The sequence below is a fragment of the Vicia villosa genome, linkage group LG4, assembly GCF_029867415.1.
Source record: "Vicia villosa cultivar HV-30 ecotype Madison, WI linkage group LG4, Vvil1.0, whole genome shotgun sequence".
NCBI lineage: Eukaryota > Viridiplantae > Streptophyta > Magnoliopsida > Fabales > Fabaceae > Vicia > Vicia villosa.
This window is the reverse complement of record NC_081183.1, coordinates 130,342,054-130,360,089: the sequence shown is the minus strand read 5'-3', so window position 1 is coordinate 130,360,089 and position 18,036 is coordinate 130,342,054.

The following is an 18,036-nucleotide window of genomic DNA, read 5'->3' as shown; positions in this document are numbered from 1 at the left end:
TGAATTTAGCAGGTATTTGTACACTGGGAACCAAACATAGTTCCTGGGCATTCTTTCCAAACAAATCTTTTCCACGGATAGCTTTAACTTCCAACTGCATCTTGTTGAACTGTTCTTGGAGATCTCCTACAAGATTACGCTGATTCGTGCTATCACCTTGATCATGATAAATCTCATTGTCTCCGTAAGGAACAATGTGAACCATAGGAGTCGGAACCGTCATAGTGGGTTGAGAAAGTGCCATAGTGATTTGAGAAAAAGTTACCCCCTGATTTGGAGTGAACTGTGAACTTTGTGCAGCAGGCGCTTCAGTTGTAGCTGTTTGAACCCCAGAGAAATTATGGCGGAAACCTGTACCAAAGCTGAAAGGCGGGCCCCAACCTTCTGGCATAGAGAAAGATGGAATACCGAATGCAACTGTAGAAACTGGAGTAGTGACTTCAGATGTTACCGTTGCTTGATTGTTGGGTGGCGGCGGCTGATTCTGTGCGGCCATTAAGGAGTCAACTAGAGTAGTGAGACTTTCCAATTTTTCCTGAAGGGTGGTCACTGTACCACGAAGCTCAATATTCTCTTGTTCAGAGTGTTCCATTACTCTTCTCCTGCTTGAACGAGTATTGTATCTGTGATCTGATTGCGAGCGCGGTCGAGAAACTTTGAGACGCGACAGCTTGACGATCTAATGGAGAAAGATCCAAAAGATAAGACTCTATACAACAGACTCGATATGCAGAATGATGTATGCAAAAAGAAATTTATGATTTTTCCAAATATTTTAAAGATTATTTTCTTGCAAACATTTGTACACAAACTGATCTTTTATTCATTCATTCATTTTTTTTTTTATTATTGCAATAATGGGAAATGTTACAACATTGGAGCGTAGCTCCTTACAAAAGCAAATGATAAATAAAAAGCTAAACAATCCTAAGCATCTTCATCAGACGAAGAACCAAATGCATTGTGCAGCTTGAGCTTCATGATTTCTTTCCCATAGTAAGCTTTCAATTCGGCCTTTTCGGTCTTTAGCTTGTCAACAATATTCTTCCAATCGTCAGGAGTTGGAGCGTTGCTTGTTGAACCTTCAGGTTTTTTCTTGCTTTCTTTGATGTACCTCTTGATTGCAGCGTCTTTCTGACGAATCTTCTCATCTTTACTCATGAGCCATCCATCTTGACAGTAGAGAGTTTCTTCGTGATCTTTCACTCTTTTCTTCAACTTTCTGTTTTCCATATCGGTCCTACGAAACTTGTGCTCCCAAGCATTTTTCTCTAACCTCATCTTGGCTAAAGTGTCTTGGTATTCCTTCATAGTGGGAATGGGAACATTGGGTAGTTGAGATATCACAAGAGACATGGGTTTTTCATAATCATAAGGCATTTGAAACTCCTTTGCTCTTTGCTTTACCCAGCAGGTGTAGGCGTCCGTAGCAATGCAATTCCTTTCCTCACCTTTTTCTTTCCATCGGACGTCGTACCAAGCTCTCATCATTCTTGTCTTCAACCTTTGAGGATCTTCCCTTTCTTGATAGAAGTAGCTTTCTACTGCGAGACCAACAGGTTTAACTGAATTTGCATACCCGAGTTGTCGTCGGGCTAAGATCGGATTGTAGTTAATTCCTCCTTGTGTACCAATGAGAGGTACGTTGGCGAATTCTCCGCAACTATCAATGGTCTCTGTACCACAGCGAGCCAAGGTATACCAACGGATATCATTATTAGTAAGAGACATAAGTCTTCGAGGCCAACGCAAACCTTCTCGGTTTTCTGTGAAAATAGGAGACTCAGGTAAGTGTGAAACAATCCATTTGAACAACAAAGGTGCACAACATACAATGATCCCACCGCCTTGGCGATTCCTATGATGGACAGAGAAATACATGTCACCAAGTAAAGTCGGAACAGGATTTCCTATCAGAAAGATCTTTATGGCATTGATATCAACAAAGTTGTCGACATTGGGAAACAGAACCAACCCATAGATGAGCAAGGCTAGTACAGCTTCAAAGGCTATCATGTTACCAGTTTCAATGAAATCAAAGGCTTTCTTTATCAGGAAGTGTGAAGTTAAACCCGGGAGGTTTCCTTTGGTAGTCCAATTACTCTCTACTTCAGACTTTTTCAAATGGGTACTTGCTGCAATGACATGTGACTTAGGAATGGCTTCCAAACCATTGAAGGGTATTTTGTCAGACACAGGAATACCCAAAAGATTGGCATATTCTTCCAAGGTCGGTACCAACTGGTAGTCTAGAAAGGTGAAACAACGGTAGACGGGATCATAGAACTGAACCAGAGTTTTGAGAAGTCCTTCATCAACATGAGTGTTCAAGATAGGCAAAAGTTTTCCATAACTTTTTCTAAAATTGGAAGGATTTTGTACAGAAGATGCTAACTCTATCAGTTTTCCCACATCAGGCGCTTTGAAACCGTATTTCTTGGTATGCCTTTTTACTTCTTCCATGACTAAATCCTAAAATGTTTGCAAAGAAAATTTCTCTAAATCTTTGGAAAAATCATGTTTTTTTTTTGGAAAAAAGATGGGGTTTTTTTTTTAATGAATGTATGAATGCATGGATGCATGGATGCCACATATTCAAACATGGTAAAGCAAACATGGTAGTTCAAACATGGTAACACTAACATGGTACTACAAACATGGTAATTCAAACATAGTACACACAGGTTCAAAGGTCCAGCGTCACGAGCATGAGGTCAGAGAACCAAATAGGGATAGATCTAGTTAATCACCTGTACAACATGTTCTACTGATACGTCAGAGTCTACATTTTTCTTTCGGATATTACCGGCTTTCACGACTAAACTGATGAGCCAGAAATATTCTCAAGAAAAACTCGTCTGAGTGTGGTTCTCCGCATGACAACTATCCAAGTCTTCACCTGGATCGTTTCTGCACCACGTCCTAATAAGGCCAGGATGGGTTGGGGTTCTACGGTCTCTCAGCTTCTACAGTTCAATGCGGCAATAATGTCTTCGCTACGAAAGCATGCTAAACATATATTACCAACAAGGAACCTCCACTGAGCGGAAGGATTCTCAAGTGCGTCTGCACATGACTATACCCTCCACCTAATTTCTTATGTGTGCTTAATCCGGGTTAGGATTTGTCCATAATGTATCACTTGTAACAGAACCACACAAGTAACAGAACCAAAGAATCACACATGTAACAAAAATTAAAATAAAAACAATAATTAGAAATAACCCTTCCTTTGGAAACAATAAAAAGATGGTCCCCAGTGAAGTCGCCATTTTTCTGTCGCGGGCGAAAAACCGTTTTGTTCCTCTTTTTTGTGGGATGAGACACCTGATGCCTTCTTTGGGCTCGAGTGCTCAAAAAAAATGATTTTTCTTTTGTACCGACCAAACTTTTTATTATTTCCAAAGGAGGAAAAGGAAAAAAGCTGCAATAACCTAAAAGTGGGGGGAGAGATCTTGGGTAAGAGGGTTGGTTATACGAAGGGAAGGTATTAGCACCCAACGTATCTGTAGTACTCTACAGGGTTCTTTATTGTTTTTCATTCTATGTTACGGTGGAGGTTCTGTTGTGAAATAGGTGGGACCTAAGGTGTTTGTTTGATTATGCTCGCAAAGATCATCGCGATCCTCTGCATACATATCCCCTAGAGGGAATCAGAGCATCTGTAGCTCGGGGTCTACGGGTGCTAAGGTTTGAATGGTTTTTTTTTGTTTTGTTTTGCTCGCCAAGGATCGACCTTGTGCCTACGTATTCTCAAAGGGATGTTGAGAAAGTCAGAGCAATCGTAGTTCCTACTTATGCTAGTGGAAGCAAAGGAAAATAGACAAATGTCGTCTAAATGCTAGATGTATCTAATCTATATCATCACATACATCTGTTTGATTTTTTTGTTTGTTTAACCAGCCTTGTGGCAAAAACTTTCAATGAAGTCAGCCTTGTGACAAAAAGTTTTGATTAATCAGCCAGCCTCGTGGCAAAAGTTTCAATGAAGTCAGCCTTGTGACAAAAACTTTGATTAATCAGCCAGTACGGTGGCAAAACAGTTTGATTGATTAGCCAGCCTTGTGGCAAAAGAAGATTGATTGATTAGCCAGACTTGTGGCAAAAAAAAGTTTGATTGATTGATTGTTTGTGATGATATATAAGAGATACTCCTAGCATAGAGATGAAAAATGTCTAATCTCCTAGGGTATTTGTTTTGGATATTGGGGATGCTTATAAGAAGCCCGTGGGTCCTTGTACGAAGCCCAAGAGGAGGCTATCCGAGGGTCCTTGCATTGTAAGCCCAAGAGGAGGCTATGGGAGGGACAATCCAGGGTCCTTGCATTGTAAGCCCAAGAGGAGGCTATGGGAGGGTCACTCGTTTGTACAAAGCCCAAGGGGAGGCGTGGTATAGCTAGTTTGAGCTCTTAGAGCGATTTCACCGGGAAACCATACTCTATGTCCTAACCTAAACTAGTGGAGATTCTTTGCACGAAGCCCAATAGGAGGCTATGGGGAACCTAGTGTTGTACTAAGTTGAACAAGCATATAACACAATCACACATATGAACAAACATGAACAAGTATGAACAAACATGAACAGGTATGAACAATTATATGACAAAGTGTGTGTATATAATGGAGTTTATGAAGGAAATATACCTGTAAGCATGATCCATTTGTATACACAGGGGCTCGGGACTCATATTCGGGGAGAAGTCCACTTGAATTTATTCAACAGCTATGTAAACAGGTATTTACAAAGGGCTTGGGACTTATACCTACATGGAGGCCCATGGTATATTTTTGGGAAGATTTAAAGAAACCTTCACTTTTGGTTTGTTATTCAAAGTTAAAAATAAATTGATTGAGATATGTACAAAAGGCGTACAATGAAATACCTAATTTCATGTACTGGAATGGGTATGTACAAAAGGGCTTGGGACTTATACCTACATGGAGGCCCATGGTATATTGAAAAGTTTGAAGTTTCTTTGGAGTTTTGTTGCTTTGAAAATGATTTGAAAACTGTTCGAAAATTGTTTATTTTGAAGAAGTTTTATTGTTTTGAAGAATGTTTTGAAAACTGTACAAAAAGAAAAGAAATGGGACTTACACTCTCTAATATTCGAGAGGCCCCACTTCGTTTTGAAAATAAATTGATCAATTAAAAAGATTTAATCAATAGTTTCAAAAAGAAATGGTTTATTGTTTTTGAAAAGAATCGCGATCGCTCGTTTTAAAACGATTTGAATTTTGAAAGAAGTCAAATTAATCAAGATAAACAAAAAGATTGTCTTCAATTAACATTTAGATGATTAGGGTTTGCTTCAAAAAGTATTTACAAATGATTAACTTCGAAAATCAAATGAAAAATAATATTTAAAAGTATTAAAATTACTTAAAAACAAGTCATTTTAAAACTATTAAAAAATGTATCAAATAAATATTTTTTGATGATTTTTTTTGATATTCTTAAAATATATATATTAAGTGAGAGGTATGCAAAAAATGAATAAAAAATGAGTTAATTTGGTTAGTTAAATAATTAATTGAAGTTGTGAAGAAAATCAAAGAAAATAGGGACTAAAAAATTGGTTTTGTCTCCACAAGGGTTTGAACCCACAACCTCACGCTCACCACTCAAAAACATGACCAACTGGACCACGCGCGTGGTCTGTTTAGTATTTGCAACGAATCAATTATATTTTTGAATCAATTTCTAATTTCAGTTTCAAAATCTGGCGCCAAGAACACATACCCAATTCAAATTTGAAAATTCTGAAAACTGAATTGTTTGGATCGAGTGAATAGCCTATCTTGCTCGATTTTTCACCAGGAACATGATGGTATCATTTAATTGCATTTATTTTATCTCTAAGGCTATCAATTTTCTGATGAACACGAAGAACCCAATTTTGAGTTTCAATCTGAAATCGTGTGTGTGCATGATAAGTTGCAATTGATTGAGGGTTAATGATCCATACATATGCAGAAACAAGATGGCATGGCAGTTTTTCCTTTATGATGCGTGTATGATAGAGTTTGAAGTTCAAGTGACTTACCTTCAAAAACGGCCAAACTGGAGATTTGATTCTTCAATATAAGTGTTACAGATGCTTTGTATCAATCTGGATAGCTTCAATGATGATTATGGAAGGTGTCTGGATGTCTGGAACAAGCTGAATTCATCTGAGCATGGCCATGGCACCCGAACTGCAGTTGCTTCAAGTATGAATCGAATTTGAAGATGGAGGGGTTTCAGATTGCTGGTGAGTGTTTGGATCATTCATATGAAGTATATGGATGGTGTTAGGAGTGTTAGTTTGGACAGATATGGCTTGGTATGGATTTTGGCATGATAAGGTTCAATATATGCAATTATGGAAGTGAGGTAGTGATTCTGAGATTTGAGGTGTTTTTGGGTGTATGAGTGATTCAAACACATCACATTTGACATTTAGAAGTTGTGGGAAGCATCACTTTGTTCAGAACTTGCAAGGTTTGGAGGTTGAGTTTTCTACCTCACTTTGAAACACATGACTTGTAATTCAAGAAAGAAGAGAGAAAACCTATAATTGTGAGGTTTTGGTGTGATTTGAAGAGTGATTTGAACCTCTATTTATAGGCCAAGGATTCTGAATGAAGAGCTTTGCAAGTTGATCAAAGAAATGATGATTTGGCTTAAGAGATAAAATGGAATCTTTCACATTAAATGCAAATGGTTAAAAGTGACCAAACCATGGTTAAAACTCAAGCTTCTTATCCTCTTCCATTCTGATCTCAAATCAGAGAAAATATCTTCAATTATTGCCTCTTTGCATCATTGCTTGGATTATAGGTCATGTAGTCTTGAAACTTAGTGAAAAATGGTGAAAATTCAAGTGAAAATGATCACTAAATGCATAATTCAAAACCATAGCTACACTCCATATTTTTTCATGCTCTTGGACATTTTGGAAAGCTCATGTTACACACTTCAAAACCCTAGTTGAAAGTTTCTTCAAGACCTTTAAGGAAATGGGTGAAAAAGTTCCATGAACTTTGAAGAAAATGAAGTTTTAAGTGAAATTTTCATAAGATACCAACTTTGAAGCTCCATATCTCTTAAATGGTTGATCTTATGAAAAAAAATTATATGTGACAAAGTTGTTCATTGGATCAAAATCTACAACTTTCATGTTGGAAGTTTTTTTCAGTTTGTAGGTGAAATTTTGAGTTATTCCCTTTCAAAGTTTGGAAAAAACCATTGAAAAACACTTAGAAATTTTTCTAAGTATGAAAGTCAAACTTTTGACTTTTTGATTCTTGATTGATTTTCTTGATTTTTCTTGATCAAATGACTTCTCATATCATATATTGATGATTCAAAACTTCAAAAGTCATGATTGACCAAAATTCCCAAAAGTCAAAGGTGTTCTTGTACAGTTGACTTTTTCAGACGAATCGCGTTTCTGGAGATTTCAAATGAAACAGGCTATCCTCACCATATGAATGGTATGAATGGATCATATTGAAGCATTAGAGGATATTGAGCCATGGTTTGAGTTGTGATACCATGTCCTGATTAAAAAGTCAGTTATTCAGTGAATTAGGTCAAAAACCCTAATTGTCGACCAGATGAAATTGATGACTGTGGATCTTGAATTGAGATGTAATCTCCATTGGATATTGTCATAGGGATTATTTGAGGATGATTGAAACCTTTGATTGACTTCCTGGGGATTTTTAGGGTTTCCCAAATGTGATCCCTGATTTCAGTCCCTGATAGTTCAAAAACCCTAATCTGATGATTTGAAATTTCACTGTTGATCAATCCTTGTGTAGGAGATGTCTTGAGCCAATGGATTAGGTCAAAATGATATACTTGGGGTCTTGAGGTCATGTCCCAAGTCATTAGATCAAATCCTGAGCAAAAGTCAGGAGTATACTGTCTTCAGTCAAAACCCTAGTTTGGTCGATTCAGAGCCTTTGAGCTTGCTGAAATGAATCTCTGAGGACCAGATGTTGATTATTGATGAAGATGATTCATTTGAGATGAAGGGAGAACAAAACCCTAATTGATTGTTACTTGTACTGATGAGTGACTTCTTGATTAAACCCTGCTGAGTCACAAGTAGCAAACACAAGCTATGCAATTTGTTAGAGATGCAAATGATGCATATGCAATGATATGAGGTGGTATCTTAGGTCAAAAATTGGGGTATGACAGTAGAATATGTGTTTTTTTGATGCAATTGTATGCTATAGACTGTTGAAATAGGATGGGATTGAGAGTTGGATTGTTGGGGAACCTAAAAATGGGTTAGAACACTATTGGAATTGATCTTATGCGGGAAAAATGTCATTTTTAGCTCAGGTTCAATGAGCAATCGATTTCACACCAGTGCAAGTCGTAACGACCGTTTTCTTTAATTATTTATTTATGTGAGTTAAGTGAATTAATTGTGAATTATGTGTTAATGATATGCTTAATTGATTTTTATGTTGTTTTATTTTGGAATTGTTAGTATATAATATAAGATAGTAAGTATTGTTGATTATTGGGCCTAAGTTGATATTAGTAAGTGAGGGGTGTTAATTAGAGCCCATTAGTAATTTAAGATAGTAAGGGTTTAACAAAACAAGGGTTTTAGGGGTTTTAGACTTAGAAGCTCATTTTGACAAAATTGTGAAAGAAGAGAAGAGTAGAGTGAAGAGAAAGAGGGGAATCTCATAGTGAAGATAGAGTTGTCTTCAATCCAAACCTAAGGTAAGGGTGGGATTCTTTCATGCTAAAGGGATGTATGATGATGTTTTGGGTGGGGTTTTGATTATATGTTGTTATCCATGAATGTGTAGAAATTGAATAGAGATTGTTAGAGTTTATAATTGACTTCTATGAAATTATGAATCTAAGCATGATTGAAGATGTATTGATGTTAGAAGACCCATAATAGGTGTTATAATTGTATCTATAACATGTATTTGATTGACATTCGTGATGCTTGGTGTTTTCCAACTTGATTGGGTTGAGTTTGGGGGTTTTTGGATGGGTTTTCTGTGCTGTTTTCTGTGTTTGAGGTGTTCTGGAATCGCCCAGTTTGCGCCGCGAAGCCTTGTTTGCGCCGCAAACCCTGTTGGCAGAAACTTGGGAATTTCTGAGATCGCTCTGTTTGCGCCGCGAAGCCTTGTTTGCGCCGCAAACCCTGTTGGCAGAAACTTGGATATTTTTGGATTTGCTCAGTTTGCGCCGCAAACCCTGTTTTGTAGAATTTTTCTAAACTTTGAAATGCTGTATCTTTTGAACCGTAACTCCTTTTTAAGTGCCGTTTGGACCTACGTGAAGCCTTAATTGATGTCTTTCCATTGAATATGCTTAGTATAACTTTGGAAACTCTTGGAATCTCCTTGAATTGGATTTTGTTGACATTGGATATCCGGAATTGATTAAGTTGTTTAAGTTGATCATGTCGTATGCGTAGATTATGTTGTTTGAGTCGATTATGTCGTTAAGTGTGATTGTGAATGTGCATCATTGAGTCACATTCATTGCATTGTTTGAGACGGACCTAGTGGCAATTGTTTGAGACGGCCCTTGTGGCGAATGTTTGAGACGGCCCAATGGCAATTGTTTGAGACGGGAGTTTTACTCCAATGGTACCACATGCATTTGCATTGTTCGAGTTGCATAAGTAAAGTCGTATGATGAGTCGTATTGGATATTTGTGTGTGCATAACATGAATGTTATCTTGTATCGATTTGATGGTTGTTTTGTTGAACATATGTAATAATCGACTACGTATGCCTTAATTGAGATTGATATTATTGTTGTGAATGATGTGAATATTAGTAAGTGATATATGTTGAGAAGTGGTGACCGATGTATGATTATTTCTCCGCTTTGAATATTATCATACGCTTCTTTATAATGAATGACATCTCACCCCTTCTGTTTGAATGTTGCCCTCCGTTGGTAACGTACAGGTAATGACGCGGAGTAGTCGTGTACCTATAGCTCGAGTCGGTGTGTGTCAATGCTCTGATACGTAGAACTCGGGGAACGTTGGATTACTTGTTTATGTCTTGTTTCTTGTGTTTATCCTTGTTGAACTTTGTCCTTATGTTATGCTAAGACTTGTTAGATGTATTGAGCCGTGTTTGGCCTTGACATTATGAGTTGTATTGTTGTTGACTTATGATTTTCCTCTGCGATGCAAGTACTTAAATTGATGGCAATGATTAATGATTTCGATATCGTTCTCCTATATGTGTGCTATGTATCTAAGTGATTGAGCAGGATATATGTATGCGATGTTTGTTTGTTTAAATGTGACGCTCCAAATCGTTATGTTCTAATTGTTTGAAATTTTGTACTCTGATATTCCTGTTAATTGCGGGGTAGATTTGGGGTGTTACATTAGTGGTATCAGAGCAGGTCGGTCTTGTCCTGCCATGTGTCGTGTCGTAGTGTAGTCTAACAAGCTTATATTATTGTTTGTGCTGATTGCTTTTGTGTTGTAGTGAAGACTTGTGATGGCTGGAAGGAATGATGTTGCGATAGCTGCTGCTTTGGAAGCAATGGCTCATGTTTTGGAGAACCAACAGCATGGTGGAGAGAGTGATGCTTCTCGGAGTTTGGCTACCTTCCAAAGAGAGAACCCTCTTGTGTTTAAGGGAACTTATGATCCTGATGGCGCTTTGACATGGCTTAAGGAGATTGAGAGGATTTTCCGTGTCATGGATTGCACTCCTGAACAGAAGGTTCGGTATGGGACTCATATGCTAGCAGTTGAGGCGGATGATTGGTGGCTAGAGACCCGTAGGAGATTGGAAGCGAGTGGTGAAGGGATCACTTGGATTGTATTTCGCATGGAGTTCTTAAGGAAGTACTTTCCTGAAGATGTCCGTGGCAAGAAGGAAATTGAATTCCTTGAGCTAAGTCAAGGGAACAAATTTGTTGTGGAGTATGCTGCTAAGTTTGGTGAATTGGCTAAGTTCTACCAATACTATGATGGGCTGAATGGTGAGTTTTCCAAGTGCATTAAGTTTGAGAATGGGTTGTGTCCAGAGATTAAGAAAGCAATTAGTTACCAGAAGATTCGTATCTTTGCTGATTTGGTTGATTGTTGTCGGATCTATGAAGAGGATAACAATGCTCATTATCGTGTGATAAGTGAGAAGAGGGGTAAGGGTTATCAAGGTCGTGGTAAGCCTTATGAAGCTTCGAGTGGAAAGGGCAAGCAGAAAGCAGTTGAGGGTAAGAGAACTAGTGGGGGAGATGCTCCTGCTGGTATTGTATGCTTCAAGTGTGGCAAGGTTGGTCACAAGAGCACGTCGTGTAACGTTGATGCTAGAAGATGCTATCGTTGTGGGAAGTTTGGTCATGCATCGTCCGATTGTACGCATAAGGATATGGTGTGTTTCAACTGTGGTGAAGAAGGACATATTGGAAGCAAGTGTCAGAAACCAAAGAAGGAACAATCTAGTGGAAAGGTGTTTGCCTTGTCAGGAACTCAGACCACTAGTGAGGATTCGCTCATCAGAGGTACTTGTTTCATTAATAGCATTCCTTTAATTACTATTATTGATACCGGTGCTTTTCATTGTTTTATATCTGCTGATTGTGTTAATCGATTGGGTCTTGTGTTGTCTGCCATGAACGGAGAGATGGTTGTCGATACTCCGGCTAAGGGTTCGGTGACCACTTCTCTTGTGTGCTTGAAGTGTCCCGTGTCGATTTTTGACAGAGACTTCCTTGTTGATTTTGTGTGCTTGCCGTTGAGAGGTTTGGATGTGATCTTGGGGATGAACTGGTTAGAGCATAACCGTGTTCACATAAATTGCTATTATAAGTCTGTGAGGTTTTCTTCTCCTGAGGAGGAAAGCTTAGGGTTGTTATCGACCAGACAGTTTCGTTCGTTTGATGAAAGAAGATGTTCAAGTGTTTGCATTGGTTGCTTCGATGTCTGTTGAGAATCAGGCTGTAATAGAAAGGTTGAAGGTAGTATGTGAATTTCCTGAAGTTTTCCCTGATGAAATTCCTGATGTGCCGCCTGAGAGAGAAGTTGAGTTCTCCATTGATCTTGTACCTGGTACTAGACCTGTGTCTATGGCACCGTACAGGATGTCTGCTTTAGAATTGTCTGATTTGAAGAAGCAGTTGGAAGAATTGCTTGAGAAGAGGTTTGTGAGACCTAGTGTGTCGCCGTGGGGAGCTCCAGTGTTATTGGTTAAGAAGAAAGATGGAAGTATGAGACTTTGTATTGATTATCGTCAGTTGAATAAGGTGACAATCAAGAACAAGTATCCACTTCCAAGAATTGATGACTTGATGGATCAATTGGTTGGTGCTCGTGTGTTTAGCAAGATCGATTTGAGGTCGGGTTACCATCAGATTAAAGTGAAAGATGAGGATATGCAGAGGACGGCTTTCAGAACACGTTATGGACATTATGAGTATTCCGTTATGCCCTTTGGTGTTACTAATGCACCTGGAGTATTTATGGAGTACATGAACCGCATTTTCCATGAGTATCTGGATCATTTCGTGGTGGTGTTCATTGATGATATTTTGATTTACTCTAAATCGGAATCAGATCATGCTGAGCATTTGAAATTGATATTGCAAGTCTTGAAAGAGAATAAGTTGTATGCTAAGTTGTCCAAGTGTGAGTTTTGGTTGAAAGAGGTTAGTTTTCTGGGGCATGTCATCTCGAGTGATGGTATTGTCGTGGATCCGTCTAAAGTTGATGCCGTGTTGAGATGGGATACTCCCAAGTCGGCTACCGAGATTCGAAGCTTTTTGGGACTAGCTGGCTATTATAGAAGGTTCATTGAAGGTTTCTCTAAGTTAGCCCTTCCGTTGACTAAGTTGACTTGTAAGGGTAAGGCTTTCGTGTGGGATGTTTCTTGTGAAGATAGTTTTACCGAGTTGAAGAAAAGGTTGACGTCGGCACCGATTTTGATATTGCCTAATCCGGAAGAATCATTCATGGTCTATTGTGATGCTTCTAAGATGGGTTTAGGAGGTGTGCTCATGCAAAATGGTAAGGTTGTTGCTTATGCATCGAGACAGTTGAGAGTTCACGAGAAGAACTATCCTACACATGATTTGGAACTTGCTACTGTAGTGTTCGTGTTGAAGATTTGGAGGCATTATCTTTATGGTTCTAGATTTGAAGTCTTTAGCGACCATAAGAGCTTAAAGAATTTGTTTGATCAGAAGGAATTGAATATGAGACAACGAAGGTGGTTAGAACTGTTGAAAGATTATGATTTCAGTTTGAATTATCATCCAGGAAAGGCTAATGTTGTTGCCGATGCTTTGAGTCGCAAGACTTTGCATATGTCGGCCATGATGGTTAAGGAGTTGGAATTACTTGAGCAATTTCGAGATATGAGTTTGGTATGTGAAGTGACCCCTAAGAGTGTTCGATTGGGTATGTTGAAGATTAACAATGACTTTCTGGATAGTGTCAGAGAAGCCCAGAAGTTGGATGTGAAATTGGTTGATTCGATGATTGGAGTCGATCAAGCTGAGAATGGTGATTTCAAGTTAGATGTGCATGGTGTGTTGAGGTTCCGTGATCGGATTTGTATACCTGATGATGTGGATTTGAAAAGATCTATTCTTGAGGAAGGTCATAGGAGTAATCTGAGTATTCATCCCGGAGCTACGAAGATGTACCAAGATTTGAAGAGTTTGTTTTGGTGGCCTGGAATGAAGCGTGACATAGCTCAGTTTGTGTATGCATGTTTGACTTGTCAGAAGTCGAAGGTTGAACATCAGAAGCCTGCTGGTTTAATGCAACCGTTGGAAGTCCCGGAATGGAAATGGGATAGTATTTCCATGGATTTTGTGACAAGTTTGCCGAATACCATGAGAGGACATGATTCGATTTGGGTGATTGTTGATAGGCTTACGAAGTCGGCTCATTTCATACCTATTAACATCACTTATCCGGTTTCGAAGTTGGCGGAAATTTATGTCCGTGTGATTGTGAAGTTGCATGGTGTTCCTTTGTGTATTGTTTCGGATAGAGATCCGAGGTTCACTTCAGATTTTTGGAAGAGTTTGCAAGAGGCGTTGGGTTCTAAGTTGAGGTTGAGTTCGGCGTATCATCCTCAGACAGATGGTCAAACGGAGAGAACGATTCAATCTTTGGAGGATTTGTTGAGATCTTGTGTTCTTGAGCATGGAGGTACGTGGGATACTTATCTTTCATTGATCGAGTTCACATACAACAATAGTTACCATTCGAGTATCGGTATGGCACCGTTTGAAGCGTTGTATGGTCAGAGGTGTAGGACTCCGTTGTGTTGGCATGAATCTGGTGAGAGTGTAGTACTTGGACCTGAGATTGTGCGAGAGACTACCGAGAAGGTTAAGTTGATCCGTGAGAAGATGAAGGCTTCTCAAAGTAGGCAAAAGAGTTACCATGATAAGAGGAGGAAGGATTTGGAATTCCAAGCTGGTGATCATGTATTTCTAAGAGTTACGCCAACGACTGGTGTGGGAAGAGCCTTGAAGTCGAAGAAGCTAACTCCTCGTTTTATCGGACCATATCAGATTTCCGAGAGAGTTGGTAATGTGGCGTATAGAGTGGCCTTACCGCCTAATCTTTCGAATTTGCATGACGCGTTTCATGTGTCGCAACTTCGAAAGTATGTTTCGGATCCTTCGCATGTGATTCATATGGACGACGTGCAAGTGCGGGATAATCTCACGGTGGAGACTATGCCTATAAGGATTGAGGATCGCGAGACGAAGACGCTTAGAGGCAAAGAGATTGCTTTGGTGAAGGTCGTTTGGTCGGGAACTACCGGTGAAAGTATGACGTGGGAATTGGAGAGCAAGATGCACGAGTCGTATCCTGAGTTATTCGATTGAGGTAATTTTCGAGGACGAAAATATTCTAAGTGGGAGAGAGTTGTAACGACCGTTTTCTTTAATTATTTATTTATGTGAGTTAAGTGAATTAATTGTGAATTATGTGTTAATGATATGCTTAATTGATTTTTAAGTTGTTTTATTTTGGAATTGTTAGTATATAATATAAGATAGTAAGTATTGTTGATTATTGGGCCTAAGTTGATATTAGTAAGTGAGGGGTGTTAATTAGAGCCCATTAGTAATTTAAGATAGTAAGGGTTTAACAAAACAAGGGTTTTAGGGGTTTTAGACTTAGAAGCTCATTTTGACAAAGTTGAGAAAGAAGAGAAGAGTAGAGTGAAGAGAAATAATGGAATCTCATAGTGAAGATAGAGTTGTCTTCAATCCAAACCTAAGGTAAGGGTGGGATTCTTTCAAACTAAAGGGATGTATGATGATGTTTTGGGTGGGGTTTTGATTATATGTTGTTATCCATGAATGTGTAGAAATTGAATAGAGATTGTTAGAGTTTATAATTGACTTCTATGAAATTGTGAATCTAAGCATGATTGAAGATGTATTGATGTTAGAAGACCCATAATAGGTGTTATAATTGTGTCTATAACATGTATTCGATTGACATTCGTGATGCTTGGTGTTTTCCAACTTGATTGGGTTGAGTTTGGGGGTTTTTGGATGGGTTTTGTGTGCTGTTTTCTGTGTTTGAGGTGTTCTGGAATCGCCCAGTTTGCGCCGCGAAGCCTTGTTTGCGCCGCAAACCCTGTTGGCAGAAACTTGGGAATTTCTGAGATCGCTCTGTTTGCGCTGCGAAGCCTTGTTTGAGCCGCAAACCCTGTTGGCAGAAACTTGGATATTTTTGGATTTGCTCAGTTTGCGCCGCAAACCCTGTTTTGCAGAATTTTTCTAAACTTTGAAATGCTGTATCTTTTGAACCGTAACTCCTTTTTAAGTGCCATTTGGACCTACGTGAAGCCTTAATTGATGTCTTTCCATTGAATATGCTTAGTATAACTTTGGAAACTCTTGGAATCTCCTTGAATTGGATTTTGTTGACATTGGATATCCGGAATTGATTAAGTTGTTTAAGTTGATCATGTCGTATGCGTAGATTATGTTGTTTGAGTTGATTATGTCGTTAAGTGTGATTGTGAATGTGCATCATTGAGTCACATTCATTGCATTGTTTGAGACGGCCCTAGTGGCAATTGTTTGAGACGGCCCTTGTGGCGAATGTTTGAGACGGCCCAATGGCAATTGTTTGAGACGAGAGTTTTACTCCAATGGTACCACATGCATTTGCATTGTTCGAGTTGCATAAGTAAAGTCGTATGATGAGTCGTATTGGATATTTATGTGTGCATAACATGAATGTTATCTTGTGTCGATTTGATGGTTGTTTCGTTGAACATATGTAATAATCGACTACGTATGCCTTAATTGAGATTGATATTATTGTTGTGAATGATGTGAATATTAGTAAGTGATATATGTTGAGAAGTGGTGACCGATGTATGATTATTTCTCCGCTTTGAATATTATCATACGCTTCTTTATAATGAATGATATCTCACCCCTTCTGTTTGAATGTTGCCCTCCGTTGGTAACATGCAGGTAATGACGCGGAGTAGTCGTGTATCTATAGCTCGAGTCGGTGTGTGTGAATGCTCTGATACGTAGAACTCGGGGAACATTGGATTACTTGTTTATGTCTTGTTTCTTGTGTTTATCCTTGTTGAACTTTGTCCTTATGTTATGCTAAGACTTGTTAGATGTATTGAGCCGTGTTTGGCCTTGACATTATGAGTTGTATTGTTGTTGACTTATGATTTTCCGCTGCGATGCAAGTACTTAAATTGATGGCAATGATTAATGATTTCGATATCGTTCTCCTATATGTGTGCTATGTATCTAAGTGATTGAGCAGGATATATGTATGCGATGTTTGTTTGTTTAAATGTGACGCTCCGAATCGTTATGTTCTAATTGTTTGAAATTTTGTACTCTGATATTCCTGTTAATTGCGGGGTAGATTTGGGGTGTTACACAAATCGATTTCACTATAAAAAATTGGCATTATGCGCTTCTGGTTCAGTGAACAATCGATTGCACCTGACAGAAAATCATCTCTTTACTGTTTCGATCATAACTGGAGTTTCGTAACTCGAAATTAGGCGTTGTCGGAGGCATTGGAAATCTAACGCAAAGGGTTATGAGATGCCTAAGCTTCCACAACATTAGCATACTCTTGAGTATCAACCAAATCCATGTGAATTTCTTGTACCTTTATTAGTAAAGATAATTCTCGAATAATTGATTCGTTAACCGTTCTCAAGGCCTTGGTGCCCATGAGTTCCTTCAATTGGGTTGTAGGCATCATGGAATGAGCGGCGATGGACATCAAAGCTATCCATCCACGTACACCAAATATGTTGAGATCTTATAGCTTGTGAAGCTAACCATGTGAAACCAAAGGCGAGGAGGCCTTACTACTTGGTGTAATTTGTGTACGTCGATTAACAAAATATGAATATGGTAAGGTGGACCTTAGGATACCTAGGCCAAGAGACATGAATGGATGCTAGCCTAATATTCCTTTTCCTACCAAGCAACTACCTTTGAAATCCTACAATTTAATGGTGTAGTAAGTATGAGACGAGGGGTTAGAGGACAGACAAAAGGACAGTAACTGCGAGTAGGCACGTTACATATATGTTGGCTACTTCTTGTAAAGAAATTCTAAGGATGCCCCTATGCCACATATATTGAAAGCATTCTCGGGCTTTGGTCTCGGGAATGGGTCGGCTCCGTAGTTCAGGAGCTATTCTTCGGGGATGAACTCTCGGGGATGTGTACCTCACCTTCTCCTTTTGTTGTTTCCTTATGGGTGAATTTCTATGTGAGATTTGGACCCAAAAAATTGGACGAGTTGAATCATTGTAGAGATTCAATGTCGGTTCCATGATTCTCTATAGTCATATAAGTTACTTACCATGTAGATTGAAAAAGTACGCTTTTAGGTCTTGTTTCCGAGAGCAGATAGGCAGGTAAACCCGGAAGACCAGACCTTGAGGGTAGCTCCCGAGAGAAGGCTGGCAGGTAAATTTGGAAGACCTATTCTGGAGGAAGCATGTACCTAATAGTCAAACATGTGATATATTCTCAGAGGATCCAATCGGGT